Source organism: Mus caroli, unplaced genomic scaffold (assembly GCF_978045245.1).
Source record: "Mus caroli unplaced genomic scaffold, Mus_caroli_1 scaffold_8, whole genome shotgun sequence".
Classification (NCBI taxonomy): domain Eukaryota; kingdom Metazoa; phylum Chordata; class Mammalia; order Rodentia; family Muridae; genus Mus; species Mus caroli.
The window spans coordinates 95,265,108-95,284,994 of NW_028227263.1; positions in this window are offsets into that span (position 1 = coordinate 95,265,108).

Genomic DNA, 19,887 nt, shown 5'->3' on the forward strand with positions numbered 1-19,887 from the left:
GTATTAGCTAGAAAGATTAACTCAAAGAGAAGACCCCCGCCCCCATATCCTTCCAACTGCCTGGGTATATGCAGGTCAGCAAGAAAAACAATTGCTTTTCGCTGGCTGCCCTGACTTGCTCATGAGTGCATATAGTTTGTATGTGTGTCTCTCTGAGAATATGCTCAGTGGGGAAGAAGACCACTTCTGACTTGTTTCTCCTAGGGTAGCTAGGACCCCAGACTGCAGCTGACACTCATAAGGAACCAGTTACTCTGCTGGCATACGTGGAAATAGAGCATCATCACTGGGGCATCTGTCTAGGAAGTGCAAACCACTTTAGGAATAATTTAAGTAGAATTGATCTGAACAAGAATCAAGTCCCAATACATGGTGACTTGCTCAGATTTCAGCCCAGCAGCCTTAAGAGCTTTCCAGAGTTACTTTGCACCTCAGAGTTGAATCAGTGTTCATCCATGTCATGATTATGTCTGAGGGTAGCCTGGGCTACATAGTGAGTTCAAACCACTAAGAGATGAGTTCCAAGCTGGTCTGAGCTACATACACAATCCAGGCTAGCCTGGCCCACAGTATACAGTCCCTAACTTCTCCCAAAAAAGGATTTTGTTGCTGAGGATTAAAGTGTACTTTTCTTGTTGTCACTTTTTTTTTTTTTTTTTTTTTTGCTGCTGCTGTATGCCAGAGTTCAAAAGTAGAAACAGGTTATAAACAGAATACCCACTCTCCTAAAAACTGGATACACAATATTCATTATTGACACAACTTAATTGGTCTAAACACTCTAGGAAGCAAACATTGATTTTTCTCAGGAATTAATTGGAAATGATCAATTACTCTATCAGAATAATGGCACCACCTCATTAATCAGACGCTCATTGTCCTAGTAGGCTAAGGATGCCCTTTTGACTTACGAATATGGTAGCCCTAAGGGGAAAAGCTGAAATCATTACAGTGATGGCTGTCTCCAGCTGTCTCTGGGAGCATCATTGTTCTTAATTCTGAGGTTGGGGTTTGACTTAAAAGGAGCTCACCATGTCTTAAAGTCCTATTGTGGCTCTATCCTTTTACACAGGGAGTGATATGAAACCCAACCTGAGATAAGTTCCATACACAATTGACTGTCATGTCTAAAGGAAACCTCAGCTCTCCAAACTCCAAAAGTCTGTCCAAATAGAAAAAAAAAAAAAAAAAAAGACTTATGTTAGCAGATGGGAACTGTTTTCACCAGTTCATTAGACATACTGGCATTCCCCAACCACCAAAAATCTTCCTATATTCTAGGTTTGAAATCATTTCTAAATATATGGGCTGCCTTTTGGAGTTTAGTGAATCAGGGTTTCCTATGGACCTCACTGACCACAGGGTATAGGTCTAGTGTGAAAACTGAGTTTGCATTTTATATTTATGTCGAACTTATGTAATACATACACATACACACACTGTATTTCTGTATAATACAAGGTTCTGTCAAAGTCTGAACACCCTTGGTAACCTAGAACCTAGGATTTACTCTGAAATTGACTACCACAATTCATACTAAAAGAGAACGTGTTCCAAAGACAAATTCATATCTGTGTTCATAATATCCTTACCTTGTGATACCATATTCAAGTGGCAAATATTTACTCATCTGGCGAGCACTCACTGTGTTGTGATTTGATGTTCTAAAAATTAATGTCCGATCTTCGTAATAAACCATCTTTGGTTTTGAAGGGATCTTCTTGGGTTGCTCAGGATGACCTTGATCTCAGGGCTTCTTGGCCCAGTCTCCTCAGCAGCAGGGATTACAGATGTGCGCTGCCCTGCCTTGTTTATGATTTATATGTATTTATGTTATGAGCCAAGTATCTAATATTTTAAAGACTCTATAGAGAAAGCAGAATGCAAAGAACAGGTTTGTTTTAGGTCAATACTGGGCCTGTTAATTGCAGTGCCTGCTCCGTGATCTCTCAGATGGCTGCTGAAATATTCATTGCTTCGCTGAGCATTTGACATAATATCAATAATTTTTTGTAAAATATTCTGTGGGAGGCAATGCATATACTTAGAGTATTGACACAGTGCCTACAGGGATATAAGCTTGTGAGCTGTTAGTGTTCAGTGAAGATAGATGCAATATCAGGAGAAAATGGCCAGATTTCTTTACCAGTCCCAGACATACTCAGTACCTTAAAAACCTCTGATGCTCTTTTTAACGTTGACCTCACAGATGACCCCAGCCAGACTCTGCAGGACACTGAACAAAAATCAAGGCCAAGTACAAGAAGGGTTTGTTGGGTGGAGAGTGACTGGTAGGAGAGGAAGGAAAGTTGGAGACGGGGTAGAATCCACCCTGCACATGTATGAAATTGTAAAAGAACAAAATCTACCCCAAATGATAACTGAACTTGAATCTGTACCTAAGCTTTAAATAATCTTTAATATGTTAATGATTAAAATTTAAAATAGCAAACCATGTAGATCATGAGTGGTTTTATCATCTCATCTGTAAGTAAAGAAATCTCATAATTTAGAATACTTTGGGCAGAAAAAAATTAAGTTTTCCATTTACTGATGTAAAAAAAAAAAAAAAAAAAAAAAGCAGATAATGCAAAATGTTACCAATAGTGTAGACATGTACCCGGGAGTTTGCCTGAGGAGAAACAATCATGGCTGGGCTAAGAGTGCAGCAGATGTGTCTTCCATTCCTCCTGCTCTGTTTTCCTGATGATTGCAAAAACATGGGTTCCTGACAAGACCAGTTTGGAATTGTGTTCAAGTCACAAAAATAAATGGCAGGTGACTAATGAGCAATTTACAGCAGAGACATGCCTTAGTCCACTGGTCAGCAAATGAAGGTTGCATATGGGGTTGCTATAGTCACCCAAACTCATCTAGACCAGCCACCATGTTCTAATTAAAGCCAGGAAGCCCTGAACTCTGTGCAGTGCAGATTGGCCAGTGTAGATTCAGAATGATTTCACTGTTGTTACAGACATTAGCTAAGGAGGGATATTTGAAGAATGTATACTATAGCCAGGTTTACTGGCTAGTTCTACAACTAGAATATCATCAGGGCTGTCATCACATTATAATTCGAAGACATTATTTCAAGAACGAAATAGTTTGTAAAATCTGTTTTTTATGTTATAGGAATTAAAATATGGAAAGGGGAGACAGTTTAAAAACTCGTTTAATAGCTTTTAAACCAGTGTTTATCTATAGCACTATTTCTGGGAAAACAGACCGTTCTTCCTTAAGGTCCTGTCTTATTTGCATATTCTCGGAAGAGTTGTAAGCATGCCATTTTTTCTTCTGTTTTAGTAAGATATTTTCTTTATTTACATTTCAAATGTTATCTCCTTTCCTAGTTCTCCCTCCAAAAATCCCCTATCCCCTCCTCCCTCCTCCTGCTCCCTAGCCCACCCACTCACACTTCCTGGCCCAGGCATTCACCTATACTGGTGCATAGAACCTCCATAGGACCTAGGGCCTCTCTTCCCATTGATGACCAACTAGGCCAACAAGTTCCACCGGGTGTTTTCTTTGAATGTGGCGATTCAACAGTTTGTAGAATGGAGCTTCTTGCTGGCATATTACATTAGTGGTGCTCCATCTGACCCTGACCGTGCATTAATTTTTGGAAAATAATTACCAGAGATACAACTTGAGGCGTACCTTTTCTTCTGGCCTTTAAAAACCTGGAGGTAGTTTCTTCTTTTCCAGTATTCTTATGGAAACTCTGTCATTTGCACTGTTTGTCTTCCACGGGTAAAATGCCAATTCCCACGCCTTCCACACCTTTCTTTGACTATTCTTTGCAGAACTTTGATGCTGATGTATTTCTATACACTTCTGTTTCAGTTACAATTCATCAATTCATATTTGGAATGGGGGGGGGGGATTTTGTTTAATTTTTTTTTTTTTTGGTCAAGTAAGGAGGAAAAATTCTACCGTTGAGTTTTAGAATATTTTTTCAACATCACTTACTTTCCCCATCCTAAACCCTGATAATGTGATGTTGGAGCTTTGCTGATTTGGATTCACAAGGCCTTGAATATCTGTTCACAGCCTATATCCCCAGCCCTCATCTAGTTTCTTTTCTTCCAGTTGGGTAGTCTCTAGTGCTCTACCTTTGAGGGCAATAATTCTCTCTGGCCTCTTCATTCTGCGCTTGACCTCACCCACTAAACTTTATTTCCGTAATGTGGCTTTCATTTTAAACCTAGCCTTTAAAAAGAATAAGAGATCAATTATTTGGGAAGAGGAAGGAGACTTGTGCAGATGAATGTGAGTAAAGGACATTATATACATGTATGAAAAAATAATAAGTAAACAGCATTTTGTCTGGCTCATGTATACAATTACAATGTAATATGCAATATTTGCAAAGTAATTGTTAGAAGTAATTACAATGTAATATATACAATAATTGTTTTTCTTTTCTTTCAACATAGAAGTTTTTCCCCCACTTGTTTTAAGAGTATCTAAAATTCCTTGGATCAGTTTTGGAATTCTTGCTCTAAAGGCTCTGTTGGGTACTCACGTCATGTCCGCTGTCTCTGTGGTCATCTCTCTGAGCTGTCTCTCCTTAGTTGTTTCCATGGTACACATTTATTTCTTGTTCTGCCTGAAGCAAGAAGAATATCCAACTAACTCCACAGAAGTTACTTAGTAGAAAGTGTTTGGGACATCATTTTCATACAATTGTATTTAAGAAATTGTATGTTAATGTATAAATAGTAAATGTGATACCCTAAGGCCTTAATCAAATTATTATTTCTTCAACTGAAGCAAAAGTAAGCACAAATTACTTGAGCTCAGGCCCTACATAGAAACAGCAGAGGTCAAAGCCTTGTGTGAAACTTTCTTTGCTGTTTGTTCTGATATGGCAATGACTCTTTTTCCACAGTAGTGGAAAGCAGATGAGCTATGATAACTATACTAGTTACATACTAGTGATACTAGTGGATAGCTTTTGTAAAGAGAAAAGCTGGTCTTTCTAACTTGGAAAGCAAAAATTAAAGTTAAAATTGTTTTCAAAAGAGAAATGACAAACTTTGAAAATATGTTTTCAATCTAGAGTTCCTTAAATATTGGATAGATGATTAAATTCTCAACACCCCATTTAACTCCCAGTCCATATGGCCTGTGCAATGGCAAAATCACAGGATTACAAAGAAAATGTTGCTTTATTGAATCTGATCTCATAACTATTTTCATAGCCTATCAAAATTAAACTATAAAAATTATCTAAACTTGAGACAACCAAAACCAACAGAAGAGCCATATATCTTCAGCTACAAGAAACATTCCCATGGAGAGAGAGATTCAAATCAGACTGGATGCTTTGACTTTCAGTCACACTGGTGACATTGTACTTGATTGATAGCACCTTTGTGCAGGGCTGCATGCTGGGCTCAGTGTTTGCTGATTGATTTCTGCCAGCTCCATCTATGTGAAGGAGCACCATGGTCCTGAACTGCACTGCACTTTCCACTAGGGATGCTGCTGTGTGGGTCACCAGCTGAAAAATAGTCACCAAAGTCTACACGATGAGCCTCTTCGTACAGCTGGAGTTCCTGAGCAGAGGGCTTTAAGAAAGACATTGGTAGGTGTAACTATCCACATTTTACCTGGCATATGGCTTCTTGTTGAGGAAAAGAAATCCCTCCTGCTGATTTGGTTCAGTTCTCATGTTTATAGCGGAAAGGAGTTGGCTCAGATGGTAGACCTATCCAAAGCAGTCACTTGCAAATAACTTACAAAGTAATTTGCTTATAGTAGTTCCACATTTCATATAAAATTCATCCTATACTGCCTGCCAAAATTATCACATTTGTCATTTAAAATTCTAAAGATTATGGGTATGCTTTCTTCCTTTTTATTTTTAGTCTAAAACTGAAGCCAGAGAAGCATTTTATGATGGGAATTCCATGTGTCCTAGCAGAGATGGTTTCTATTCCTGTTAGCACTGGCCTCACAGACTTGGAAAACCTTCCCAGCCTTGCTGCAGACTCCGGATCCCTCCTCAGCATCTCTGTCACAGTGGGACCGGGCAAGGACCCTCACACACAACTGTCTTTCTGAAGACTTCAGGGAAATCTCTTGTCCTCATAGTAATCTCTATAGATTTTTCAAAGTTCAAAAAGAGCTCAAATCCAGAGGAAGAGCCAAAATGAAGAGCTTGCTCTTCCACCTGAGTCATCTGTGTTTTACCCGTCTGTTATCCAGAAGTACTCAGTCCTAGCAAACTGATGCATATACTTCATATAGAAGAGAAATTTTAAATTATAAATCCTAGTACCTTGTTCTTAAAAGATTTTTAAAATTTACTTAACATGTATGAGTGCTCTATCTGCATGTGCACTTTCATGTCAGAAGAGGGCATCAGGTCACACTATAGATGGTTATGAGTCACCCTGTGGTTGCTGGGGATGGAGCCCAGGAGCCATCCCTCCAGCCCCCTTGTATTCTTCATTGCCTTGCAGATTTAAATTATCTATAAATTACCAGCTCTGTTCATCACCACCCCCTACTTAGCTACTTATAATGCTTACATAATGCTCTGCAATCCCAGACCATTATATATTACAATTCTAAGCTATATACATACACATATCCTAAATCATCTCAATGACAGTGAACTTACTAGATTTCCATTTTACTGCTGTTAAAATAACACATAGCTCTTTACAAACTTCTCGATCTGTTTATTCTTTAGGTGTCAATCAAAACCATATACATTTATGAGTGGATACTTGTATGTATTGTAAAAGGGCTAAATCAAGCAGATGAACTCACATACTAATTCAGGTGACAAAAGTACTTAAAATTACTGAGTAGTGTTCAAACTCATAGTGCATCCTGTTAGCTATAGCCAGCATTGGGGGTTTAAGCTCTGTTATCTCCCTGGGAAGCTGTGCCTTTTGATACCCTTTCCTGTCTCCTAACATCACTCTCTCTTAACCAGCAGTGTACTATTTCCAGGAAATCATCCTTTCATATTCCACATGACACGAGGTTTGTGACAATTCTCCTTCTGTGCTGGCTTAATTCATTTAACTCCATCTAGTGCCATGCTTGGCTTGTAGGAAAGCATTTCGGTCTATTAAAGGGCCAATTAATATTTAATTGCATATGCATACATGGACCTATCTTTATTTTTCAGTCTATTCATGTGTATTTGTGAGCTTTGTATTTAATTCATTTAAAGCTTCTTCTTTAATCTAAACTTTTGTGTTTAGAGGAACAAAGGAGATCCAGTTTTATCACCATCACTTGTAAATTACTGAAGCTTTCCACACTGCTTTGTGTTATTGTTTGTTTGTTTGAGGCAGGATATTATGTAGCCCAGGATGGCCTCAAACTCACTATGTAGTGGATAATGATACTGACCTCCTAGTCCTTCTGCTTTGGGAATTACAGGCCAGACATGGGCCACCACACCTGCTTATGCTGTACACTTTTCATCCTAACATGCTGGAAATATTTATAGACTTTATTCTATTTGATCTATTGTTTTAGTAAAGCCATTTTTAACTTTCTATATCCTTTTAATGTAATTTGATCTCTGGTAATCTTCCAAGGTTTATCTATGACATCAGTCTTATTCATTTGTTTTGGGGATTACATCTTTGTGATTTTAACTTTTTTGAGAAAATTGTATCTCTTTTTACTTTAAAGGCTTTTTATTATTATTTATAATGTTATAATTTATAATTACATCATTTCTTGATAAATTGTTCTCATGTATTTTGAGTTTTGCCATGTTTGTAGCCCTTGGCCCTAGAATATATTAACCAAATGAAAGGTACCCACCCATTCCTGTCTTAGGGTTTCTATTCCTGTACAAACATCATGACCAAGAAGCAAGTTGGGGAGGAAAGGGTTTATTCGGCTTACACTTCCATACTTGCTGTTCATCACCAAGGAAGTCAGGACTGGAACTCAAGCAGGTCAGGAAGCAGGAGCTGATGCAGAGGCCATGGAGGGACATTCCATACTGGCTTGCTTCCCCTGGCTTGCTCAGCCTGCTCTCTTATAGAACCCAAGACTACCAAACCAGGGATGGTCCCACCCACAAGGGGCCTTTCCCCCTTGATCACTAGTTGAGAAAATGCCTTACAGTTGGATCTCATGGAGGCATTTCCTCAACTGAAGCTCCTTTCTCTGTGATAACTCCAGCTGTGTCAAGTTGACACAAAACTAGCCAGTACACAGTCAATCATGTTAATGGTGAATCTGCTTGCTGCATGTGAAATCTTTGTGAGTATTCACACACATACATACATTGGTTGGATTCTCAGGTTTCTGCTGTTTGGAGATTCATATAAAACCTGCCTTATGTAAATAAACTCTCAAAATTTAAGGGGGAAATGATAAATAACTTTGTCCTGGGGAAAGCTAACACATCCTCTTCTTCAGATGTCAATGTTTCGGTAACAAATACTGAAAACAGGATCTGGGTATTTACAGGGTTTTTTTGTTTTTGTTTTTTGTTTTGTTTTGTTTTTACTTCAGATGCAGCTGTGAGCAATTCTGAGCTACATTCAAGTCCTTGACTTAAGGAGACACTTTATTTTTGCCTCAAGAGACTCTATGTTTAGCTCTTACCTTTTCTGCAGTCGTTATGAAATATGAATTTGCACATCTACTTTGGACATAACTCATCATGTCATTGACTCAGTTCTGCATCATTCATAGCCGGATATTCATTTCAGAAAGCGAGACTATAAGTCAGAAGAGTGAGGAGTTGTTTTATCATAAATACTCAACACCTTTAATAAATATTTTTATGGCAATGTACAGTTTTTGCACATACATTTCTCTGGCTAGATTTTTACCTAATGTAGATTTTTACCTAATTTGATTATAGTAGGTCTTTATTTCAAAAATGATAAAAGATCCCATGGAGTGGCTGAGGCCTCCAACTGCTTAATTTACTGGTTCTGCAGCTGAGAAATGATTATGGTAAAGATGCAAAAATAAATAAATAAATAAATAAAATCAGAGAGCTTATGTTGAAAAGTACCTCTGATTCTCAAGAAACACTATGTCTGTCCATCGTCTTACAATGAGAAGTTGTAGGTCCCCACCTGAAAAGTTCCCCACTTTTCAGTCACACCTGAAAAGTTCCTTCAGCTAGCTGTTTCCCTAGCTGTGGAAATCATTTACGTTCCAGAGCAGTGGGTCTCATCCGTCCTAATGTTGTGACCCTATAATGCAGTTCCTCACTTTGTGGGGAGACCCCCAACCATAAAATGGTTTTTGTTATTATGGCACAACTGTAATTTTGCTACTGTTATGAATTGTAATTCAAATATCTCTGTTTTCCAGTAGCCTTAGGTAACCCATGAAAAGGAGCCAGAGGGTCCCTGGCTACTCCACTGTAGTCCCTTTTCCCAGAGTTCAGTGAGAGCACACCCCTTTCCAGGTCAGTCCCAACACTGTTGCTGGATCCCTTGGGAAATATCTTCATTCTTCCACCTAACATGAATCTGAGCTCAAGATCTCTCTTGTTACCAAGGAGACAGAAGCTCTGTAAATTCTGTCTTCACATTCTATATGCACAACTTTGATTTTTCCAGGGGAACAGGTTGGGGTGTTACATCTTTTCTTCCTCCCTTTTTTTTTCTTTCCTTGTCTTGAAGCAGACTTTTCCAGAAACAAACCCCATGTTTTCATTATTTTTTTTTTATTACATTTGTTTCATCACAAAGCCCCAACACACAACTGGGCCTCTAACATTTGTTAGTTTTTGCAAGAGGTTGGAAATGTAATCCCTAGGACTCACATGCAAGACATGGTTGTATGTGCCTGTAAGCACAGCATTTGGAAGACTTGGGAGGACTGGCGTGCCTCCTGACTTGGGAGTAAAGTAGAGGGTAACAGAGAAAGACATCCAGGACCCCCCTCTGGCCTCAGCAAGAACGTGGATATAAGTACCTGCATATGCATGTACCCATACACACACTCATAAGCACGCTTGCACATATACATAAAAAGGGAGCGTAAGATGCAGATTTTGTAATGTACCTTTCTATTTGAATAGTAAACTCAAGGGCTTGATCTCATACCCATGACCCCAATTCACATCACCTCTTAATGACTAAGGTGCATCATTGCATAGACATAATACTGAGGAGAAAGCTAGACCCGTGTTTCTGGGAATGTGCTCAGAAGGCCAAGATCATCTCCATTGGCTACTGCAGATAGAGTGTGTGTGCTCTACCCTAGAGCTCTTGACTCAGAATCTGAGATTTTTAATATATTTATCACGCTTACATTGTTCTGACAATATGGTGCTATATGTCTTTATTCTTGGTGGAAATTCAATTGATTGGTAATTTATTTCACAAACTTTCATTGAAAATTTCAGGCAAACTTTGTATTGGTTAGAAGTAGAAAAACTGATGCTTGCCTTTAAGGTGGTTACAATTGGATCCAGAAGAGGCAGCCAATGAAACCAAGTTTCTCAAACAAATTGTGAATACAATACAACTAAAAACTGTGGAGTTGCTTATAGAGTGAAGAGCAGCCTCCTCAATAGAAAAGTCCGCATCTTGTTGTATGCCTGCATGTTTGTGTCTGCTTGGCATAAGACTACTAACAAATATAGTATGTGATCTTGGAGATCGAAGGGCCCAAAATGGCATGAGACACCATGTCCAGATTCTAGGCTGACCAGGTATGCAACATAGTTTATAAAAGAGAGATGAACAGACAGAGACATAGTGCTCATTTCCAACTTAACCTCCCCCCCCCCCCCAGGTTAAAGGGGAAACTTAAGAGAGAAGAAAACAAAAAGTGGTGACCCAGTAGAGCATTGGTGTTTCTGGAAGTAACAGCTCCCTAGCCATTCCTACACTTGTTTTGAACTCCTATGTGGCTTCTGCCTCTGCTAAGACTCTTTACCTAAGTAGGTCAAGGATCCACTCAAGTGTTATCCTATTAAGTGTGAATTTTATCTTGGACAGAATAAGGCCATTTCTTTCCATTTTATAGCTAAGATCTTGAATTGACTTGTGTCCATAAAAGTCGCCACGTGAACAGGTGAAGAGTGATGCAGTGAAGAGTGACGCAGTTTCACTCTTTAGTACTCAACATCAGACATCTAGAACCCGAGGTAACCATTGCCTTGTCAGTGCCCCACAAAGTACCTCTGGCAGTTTCATGCCCAGCAGAACCTTCTAGAAACAAGTGTTACTACTTTGCCAAATGCTGGCATCACTTTATATAGCCTTTTGATATTCCAGTTAAGCAAGCTTTATTCATTCATACATTCATTTACTTATTTATATTATTTATTTGATTATTTGTGTATTTATTTGTTTCCCTGCATATACACTTAATAGAATCTTGACACATAGCCTGGATCCCCTTGCCTTCCCTTTCTGAAAGCTAGGATTACAAGTGTGTGCCTCTATAGCCATACTAAGCCCTAATAAAGCTGTTTTGGAAAAAAAAAAAAGGGATTTGAATCTAAATATAGTCCCCATCTTTTATCTTAGCCAAAATTTGTAATTGAAATCTGGGTCATAAGAAAGACAGTGGTATATAACACACAAGGTAGAAAGGAAAGACAGAGAGGCAGAGGGTTAGGCCAGCATTGAAGAAATAAGACTCAGTTCACATACTGGTCAGCATGAGCATGCTCAGTCCTGTTAGTAGCCAGCAAGTAATAAATATGGCCCATCAATGTCCTGTATCCCTCCCTCTCCCCTTTCCTTCCTGCAACCTCCCTTCCCTCCTCCCTCTCCTCTCTCTCTCTCTCTCTCTCTCTCTCTCTCTCTCTCTCTCTCTCTCTCTCTCTCTCTCTGTATACAGGAATTTCCCCCCCTAAAAATGGCAAGAGTCAAGAACTCTTTTTTCATAAAAGGGCGGTGACTTGTCAACAGCCTTTTTGCATTTCAGCCATAGGCACTCGTGTATGATCGCCTGCATATGTGTAGGGACTGAATTAAAGATTCAGAGTAGGAATATTAAGAAGCTAAAATAGTGATCTCAAATTTTAACGAGAAAAAGAATCATTTAATGTGAAGAAGTATTTCTATTTTTAACACTTGAATAATTTAACCAATGTATCAGTTTTAGAATTTAATTTGTTTTCACCCATAGAAAGATCAAGGACATAGCTTTATTGTAAGTAATGCATTTTAAATAACACCTCTTTCTTTCATCAGAGTCTAAATTAAAAACCAGAGCTTAGCTTGTCTCTTAGCATGACAGAGCAATTTAGCAGCATGTTGGTTGCTTATAAAATCTGTAGATGAGCTGGAGAAGTAGCCATAGCCTTTGCCTCAATGTAACGGTCTCAGAAAACTGCAAAACAGCTTTATAAAATGGGGAGTGTTGGCACAGCAGAGCAACAGGACACCACACCAGCTTCTCGCTTTTGTACCATATTGAAATTCAAAACTGAAAACTGTAGAAAATGCCAGTGATGGGCTGGGAAGATGGCTCAGTGGGCCAAGTGCCTGCTGCCCAAGGATAAGGACCTTCATTTCCACATAAAAGGTGGGCATAGCTTGCATCTGCGGCTCTAGTGCTATGGAAAGAGGAGGTGCTAAGACACGGGTTTCTGGAGTTCATGGCCCAGCCCGTCAGGCTGAGCTGGTGGTGAGCTCCAGGTTCAGGCATGATTCTGGTTATTTCCCGGTACTTGGGTATCAGCAGAGCCTTCACTACAATTAAGAAGTCAGTTGTCTAGAAACCTAGGGCAACGGAAACTCCCAAGAATCTATGAGGGTGACCCTAGCTAAGACTCCTAGCAATGGGGAATATGAATCCTGAACGAGCCATCTCCTGTAATAAAGATTTACAATTCAGGGATGGGGACACCATGCCAGCTACAAAACCTTCAACCTACAATGTGTCCTGCCTGCAAGATGTGCAGGGGTAAAGATGGAGCAGAAAGTGAAGGAGTAGCCAAACTGGTTAATCTTGAGACTCTTGCCATCAGAGGGAGCCCACCTCTGACACTGTTAATGATACTCTGCTATACTTGCAGACAGGAGCCTATAATATAATTGTCATCAGAGAGACTTCACCCCACAAAGGATGGAAACAGATGCAGAGCCCCACAGCCAAGCATTGGGCAGAGTCTGGGGAATCTTGCAGGAGACGGGAAGGAAGGGTTGAAGAGGCAGGGAGGTCAAGGACACCACAAGCAGATCTACAGAATCAACTAACGTGGGCCCATAGGGACCCACAGAGACTGAACTGCTAATCCAGGAGCAGGCATGGGACTGACCTAGGCCCTCTGCACATATGTAACAGTTATACAGCTTGGGATTCATTGGGACTCCAACAGCAGAAGTAGAGGCTGTCTTTGACTCTGTTGCCTGCCTTTGTGACCTTTTCCCCTCCTGCCTTGTCTAACTTCATTAGGAGGAGATGTACCTAGTTTTACTGCAACTTGATAAGTCAAGGCGGGTTGATACCCATGAGAGGCCTTCCCTTTTCTGAAGAGAAGGAGAGGAGGGGTGTATAGGACCTGAGGGGAGATGAGGGAAGGACTGGGAGGAGAGAAGGGAGGGGTTGTGAAGTTAACTAACTAGTTAATTAGTTCATTAAAACTCACCTGTCCACACCCTGACTCTGCTTCCTGAGTGCCCTTCTCTATAGTTCTCACCATCAGGAATTGTGTGATTTTTTTTTTATTCTTTGAGCTTTATATATTCCAACTCTTCCTGCAAGAAGATTACAAATACTTCATCTCTCCTGGTTCTCTTTTGCCCTTCTAGGCCCTGGCATATAATAGTTGCTCACTGTGTACTCGTATTTCTTTAGGAAAATGTTTGTTTAATTATTATTATTTGTATTATATGTATTAGTGTCTGTGTGAGTATCTTCCATGTCTTTGGGTGTGTCCTTGGAAGCCAAAAATGGCCATTGGGTTTCCCTGGACCTGAAGTTACAGGGAAGCTGTAAGCTGTCCGATTTGAGTCCTGGGAATAAGGTCCTTTGGAAGAGTAGCAAGTGCTCATATAACCACTGAGCCATCACATCTCACCTAACTGTTCTTTAAACATGAACCTCATTTAAAAACAACAACAACAAAAATACCAAGTCTTTCCTCTTTGGCCTCACTGCTCAAAAGACTGCTCATTCACATAGTGAATCACTGACTTTTGTTTGTTTGTTTCCAAAATATTTCAAAAAAGAAAAAAGAAAACAGAATTAAAATGTGTGGAGGAAGGCCAGGCATGGTGGCACACGCCTTTAATCCCAGCACTCAGGAGGCAGAGGCAGGCAGATTTCTGAATTCGAGGCCAGCCTGGTCTACAGAGTGAGTTCCAGGACAGCCAGGGCTACACAGAGAAACCCTGTCTCAAAAAACCAAAAGCCAAAAACAAACAAACAAAAAAATCCATTTGTAAAACATATCATCCTTCCCTTGCACTGGGAGGACAGGAGGTTCATGCCACACTGGAGTATTAGGCTAAATCATACATGCTGCCTGAGGAAAGTAAGGGGCATGTGGCCATTTTACTTGAGTAGCTGAGATTCTGGCCAAATACCCATGCTTTGGCCATGATATCCCATAAGCTCCTTTATTTGAGTAGCAAAACATGCACCTACATCATCTTGTAGTGGGTAACATGAGCAAGGCCATCTTTAATGCTAGCTAGAACTACTGTTGGCTTTGTAATTCCAAAGGTCCAGAGGAAGTCAGTCCTAAATCACTCTCTTGGTGAAATGCAGCAATCAAATGTTTTATGCTTTGTAGAGAGACAAATACTTGAAACATGGTCCGAGTTTAGCAAGTTGAGGTTCGTCTACTGTGCAAACTAGTGACTGTGAACTGTTTCTGTGAGGATTTGCTCTACTCAGCTCATCCCTACTTGGAGTCTCACTTGAGTTACCTATCTGTAGCCATGTGAGTTCAGGCTTCTGCTCTGTTATACTATTTTGAAGGAAAACAACAGTAAATGTGTTGTTGCTGTTGTTGTTGTTGTTCCTAAGAGGAAGTGATGAATTGAGAGCCATACCCAAGCTGTTCTAATAAATGGCTTGGGCTGAGCCCAGAGTGTTTCTTTCTCTGCACTAACTATACCAAGTATAGGCCTGGAAGATTCTATCCTCTGTACAATCTAATCTTCTGCTAGCCCAGACCTTGAAGGCTTCAGCTTCCAGCCTCCATCTGCTAACCTAGACCTAGAATGCTTCAGTCTCCAAGACTTATTGCTGAATAAAATCTTTCCAGGTTTTTCTGAACTCTTGATGACTGGTTCAACCCAGCTGTTCTGGCTCAAATTCCACTCCAAGCTGACTGATTCAATCTGGCTTCTCTTAGTTTCTCACTGAATTGCTCTGCTTGGAAGGCTGTCTCTGAACTCCATGAGCTAAACTGCTCTGAACTGAACCAGACCAAATTGAACTTTCTCTCCCTCACTGCTCTTAAATAGCCTCTCTTTCCTGTCTCTTCTTGTGTAAGTTGAGTATATTATATCTCTGACTCATTCAGTCAAATCTTTCTCATTTTGTCTGTCCATCAATTCAACTTCATTGTTTTGGCTTAAAGGTATGGATTAACAGTGTGTCTGTATTCTAACCAGAGGAATTAAAGGTGTGTATTTCAGGTGGATCACATCTTTATGTAGTGGGTTGGCCTGTTGTTGCTTGTATTCCAATGCTAATACTCAATACCTGATTGCCCCCAGACAAGATAGTCCTCACCCAAGTGATGCTATATGACCTTGCCCCCAAGTTATTTTTGATTAGTGAATAAAGAGGCCAATAGCCAATAGCTGGGCAGAAGAGACATAGGCAAGTTTTAGGGTTCCTGGGCCTGGAGGATCAGAGGAGAACCATAAAGGAGAGAAGAAAGGAGGAAAAAGCAAAAGTCACCATTGATTCAGAGTCAAGAAAACATGGCTCTGAGAGTTGGCCAATTGGAGTTAAGAGCAGCCCAGATGGAGCATAGTAAGTAATAATCCAGGGTTATCGATAGGAAATAGAGTTTTAATAACATAGAGGGTAGATACCTGCCCAGCTCTAGTGCTGATTAAGGCTTGTTGTAAATATAAAGGTTGTAGAAATTGTCAAGGGGAGTAGAAACCCCAGGTTGGGATTAAACATTTCTACAGCATCTTTGGATGTGTTTCCTTTCCAGAAGAGCCATGCTGCTGGATTAAAATTCCTCTATGAACAACTGCAGATCTACTTAAATAAATTTAAGGCATAAAATAAAACAAAACCCTTGTCTTCTTACCATAAATTTTCTTTTATTTTTTACATTTATTTGTGTGCGTGTGTGTACGTACACTCACACACATTTCATGCTTGTGTGGTACATGTACATGAGCTAAAAGAGAGGTTGGAACCACTGAAACTGGAGTTACATATCGTTCTGAGCTTCCATGTAGTCGTTAGCAACTGAACAAGGGTCCTCTGGAAGAGCAGCAAGCATGCTTAGCCACTGAGCCATCTCTCTACCTCCATGTTAGCTACTATTTTGCAAAAATGAAAAAGATTTGAGAATGCTGCAAGCATTAACATGTGAATAGGCAGCTGGACAAGCATGAAAGGCAGGATGGAAAGCAGCCCTACTTGGCCAGTGTAGCTCTCTATGGTATATGTGTGACATGTGTGAGCCCAAAAGCAATACACAGATGAAACCCTGAAAGATCACATGTCTGAGAGACTGATGGTCATAGAGGTCTAGAGGTTGGCTCCATTGGTAAATAAGCATGCCAGCCTGAGTTCTGTCACCAGCAACCAAGTAAAAGAGGTGGGATATGCTTGTAACCTCAGTGTTCTCAGTGCTGAGGTGGCGGGTAGATCCTTGGGGCTTTTATGGTATCCAGCAAGGTGAATCCAATGTGTGAGATGCTCATTCAGTGAGACCCTGTCTCAAAAAATAATGTAGAGAGTGATTGTGGAAGAGAGAACCCATTGTTGACCTTTGCTCCTCAAATGTGTGCACATATACAAAGAGGCATGTGAGAAAAAAAAGAGAAATGGTCATAGTGAAAGCTATGGTCAATCAAAATATAACTGCATAAGCATGAGTCTTACTGTACTTTACTGTACCAATACTCTGATACAGTCATCCTATGGAGGAAGGAACTTGTTATTATAGAAATCTAACCTTGTATCATCAGCATTCTGTGCACATTGACTATTATGTGCTAGTGAGGATAAATATCTAACTCCACAGTTTAAAAGGAATGTAAATGATATTCCTGGCCCACTTCCCTGGCTGTGGTCATGCTCAACGGATGGCAGCTGCAGCATGAGACTCTGTGCTTGCCGATCGATGTGCTTCATGTGGTTGCCTGTGTTAAGGGACTATCGAAGTGAGAATAGAGTGTAATTGCTAATGTTTGGAGGCATCTCTTTCTGAGAGAAGAATCGAGAATGAACAGTGTCCTTCTAGGCTTGGCTCTCTTACAATATAAAGCCTTATACACAAGCAATGGTTTTGTTTTTGTTTTTGTTTTTTAACTATGTGGACAGAGAGCTTGATAAAATAAAAATGAATCTGTAAAATCATTGATCCAGAGGTGGAACCCACAGTTGAAGAGAGTTGAGCCAGGAGAGCTACAGCTAAGAATAATTAAAAGCTGGCAGTTAAGAAGGAAGAGGGCTGTCTTTGAGCCTGCAGTACTAGATAAAGGACAGAGTCTGAGGTGAATGGGAAACACAGCTTTCTTTTTCTGAGAGTTTTAAATCAGATGCAGTCCTTCTGTCTCTGCAAATTGCCATGATTTATGGTCATTCCTTAGGTTTCACGACTGCCTACACCTTCACATAGACCCTCCCCATTTTGCATATATGTTTGTCTCTCAGTGTGTGTATCTGTGTATGTATGTCTGTATATGTCTGTACATGTCTGTATCTGTGTAGTATTGCTAGGTCTATATACATCGATGTGTATTGTTTTACTTTTCATATGAATGTCAAACAATTTTATTAGTGAGCCACTAATGTCTCACACAATGGCTATAACTTAATCTTTCATAATAGCTTTTTCAAAGATTCTCTTCCAAGTTCCAAGTTCACATTTTGGACATATTTTCGGGGCTAGAATTTCCACCTAAAATTTGAGAAATACATATTTCAACACACAACAGCTGAGACATAGTTTCTTTTGGTTTGGCTTTCTGATGAAGAATGACTTGCGTATGCTTATAGAATGTTCTGGAAGAGAATAAGAGAATGCTGATGAAAATGGGAGGAGGGTAGTGGATGAGAAAACACTAAGCTGTTTCAAGATAGCACCATTTTCATTTTCTATATATTGTATCGCACATACCCAGACACAGACACAGACACACACACACACACACACACAATCTGAGAATAAATAAGAGAGAATAAGACATAGAGCTTGCAGGAAAAAGTGCAGCCTTCTAGCCACTGTAAGGGAACAAAGGACTATGTTAAAATAGATGTCAATGGGAGGGGCTGACTTTGCTGGTAAGTACAATCTTGTCAGTGTGCTGGCTTCTGTTCTCTCACTGAAGAACAAAATGACATTTACATTCAAATGTAAGGCTGAAAGTGAGGAGATTTGGAGAAAGACCGACTTTCAAAAAATGCTATTGTAGGAAACAGGAAAGGAAATCAGTAGGGACCTATTGTTTTAAAAATTAAAACAAAGTCACTGAATGGGACTGGTTAGCTATGTCTTAATAGCTTGAAAATAGGAAAAAAACAGAATAGGAAATATAAATCCAACAGAATAAGCTGGTGTGGAAGGAGCCTCGTGACTTAAAAGGTGAAATAACACAATGTCACATTCTACATAAAGTGATTCTCTATAGCTAAAGGCATCAAACATAGCCTGACACCCCTTTTCACCTTGGAAATATGTGCAAAAGACTTTTAGAGAGGTTCACAGTTCATTATTACTTTTGGGAAAAGATCATGAATGATACACACTGTCAAATGCACACATATACATATACCCACCCTTTCACACATATGTATAATATACACACATGCACACACATATGCATACTCACAAAAGCAAACACACACACACACACACACACACACCTTGATTAACTGAAACCTAAAGTGATTAAACACTTTGTTATGAATTTCTGGCTGTAGATTGAAATTAGAAACTCAGATTCCATAGCATTCTCATAAGAAGGTAATAGTGCAAACAACTGAGGCTTTGGCTGGGAGATAAGTCATAGTGTTTCTGTCATTCTGAGGTGTGTGATAGTCTACAGTCATCATCAGAGCTCTTTCAACTAACTTCTAATGATTTATACTGAATTCAAATTAGGGCCCATTAGAAAAACCTATCTCAGATTCCAAGGTTTTAACTGAATCACACCTTAATATTTTGCAAAATAATAATAATGGTGATAATGATAACAAATAACTTAAAATCACTTAAAATGAGTAAAGATTAAATCACATATACAGGCAATTACACAGGAGAACTGTGTAGAACTTTGAATTATAGGAAGATTTTTTTTATTAATTAATGTCATTCTGCAATATCGGAGACTAACTTTAAATCCCGTCTCCATTACAAGCTTGCATGGTGTGTGTTGTTTTTCTGCAGAGGAAATGAAGCACAAAGCCACACAGAAGTGATGAGTTTTGCCCCTTTGGGATTTGGCCGAAAGCAATCTGATTATTTATAAGACACCAAGTAAAGATCAATGCTTACAGATCCCTAGGGCATCTCCCTGAAACTGTCCAACATCCTTCAGAATCTCAACATCCTGGCTATGGAGGAGGAATGAAAAACTGCTGTATAGCATGTCCAGATGCCTACGCTGCTCATCAGCCTACTCATGAGAGTGAAGAAAGGGCATTAGTAGTTCAAGTTCAAGGGGCTAGAGAGATGGCTCAACAGTTAAGAGCACTACCTGCTCTTCTAGAGGTCCTGAGTTCAATTCCCAGCAACCACACAGTAGCTCACAACCATTTGTT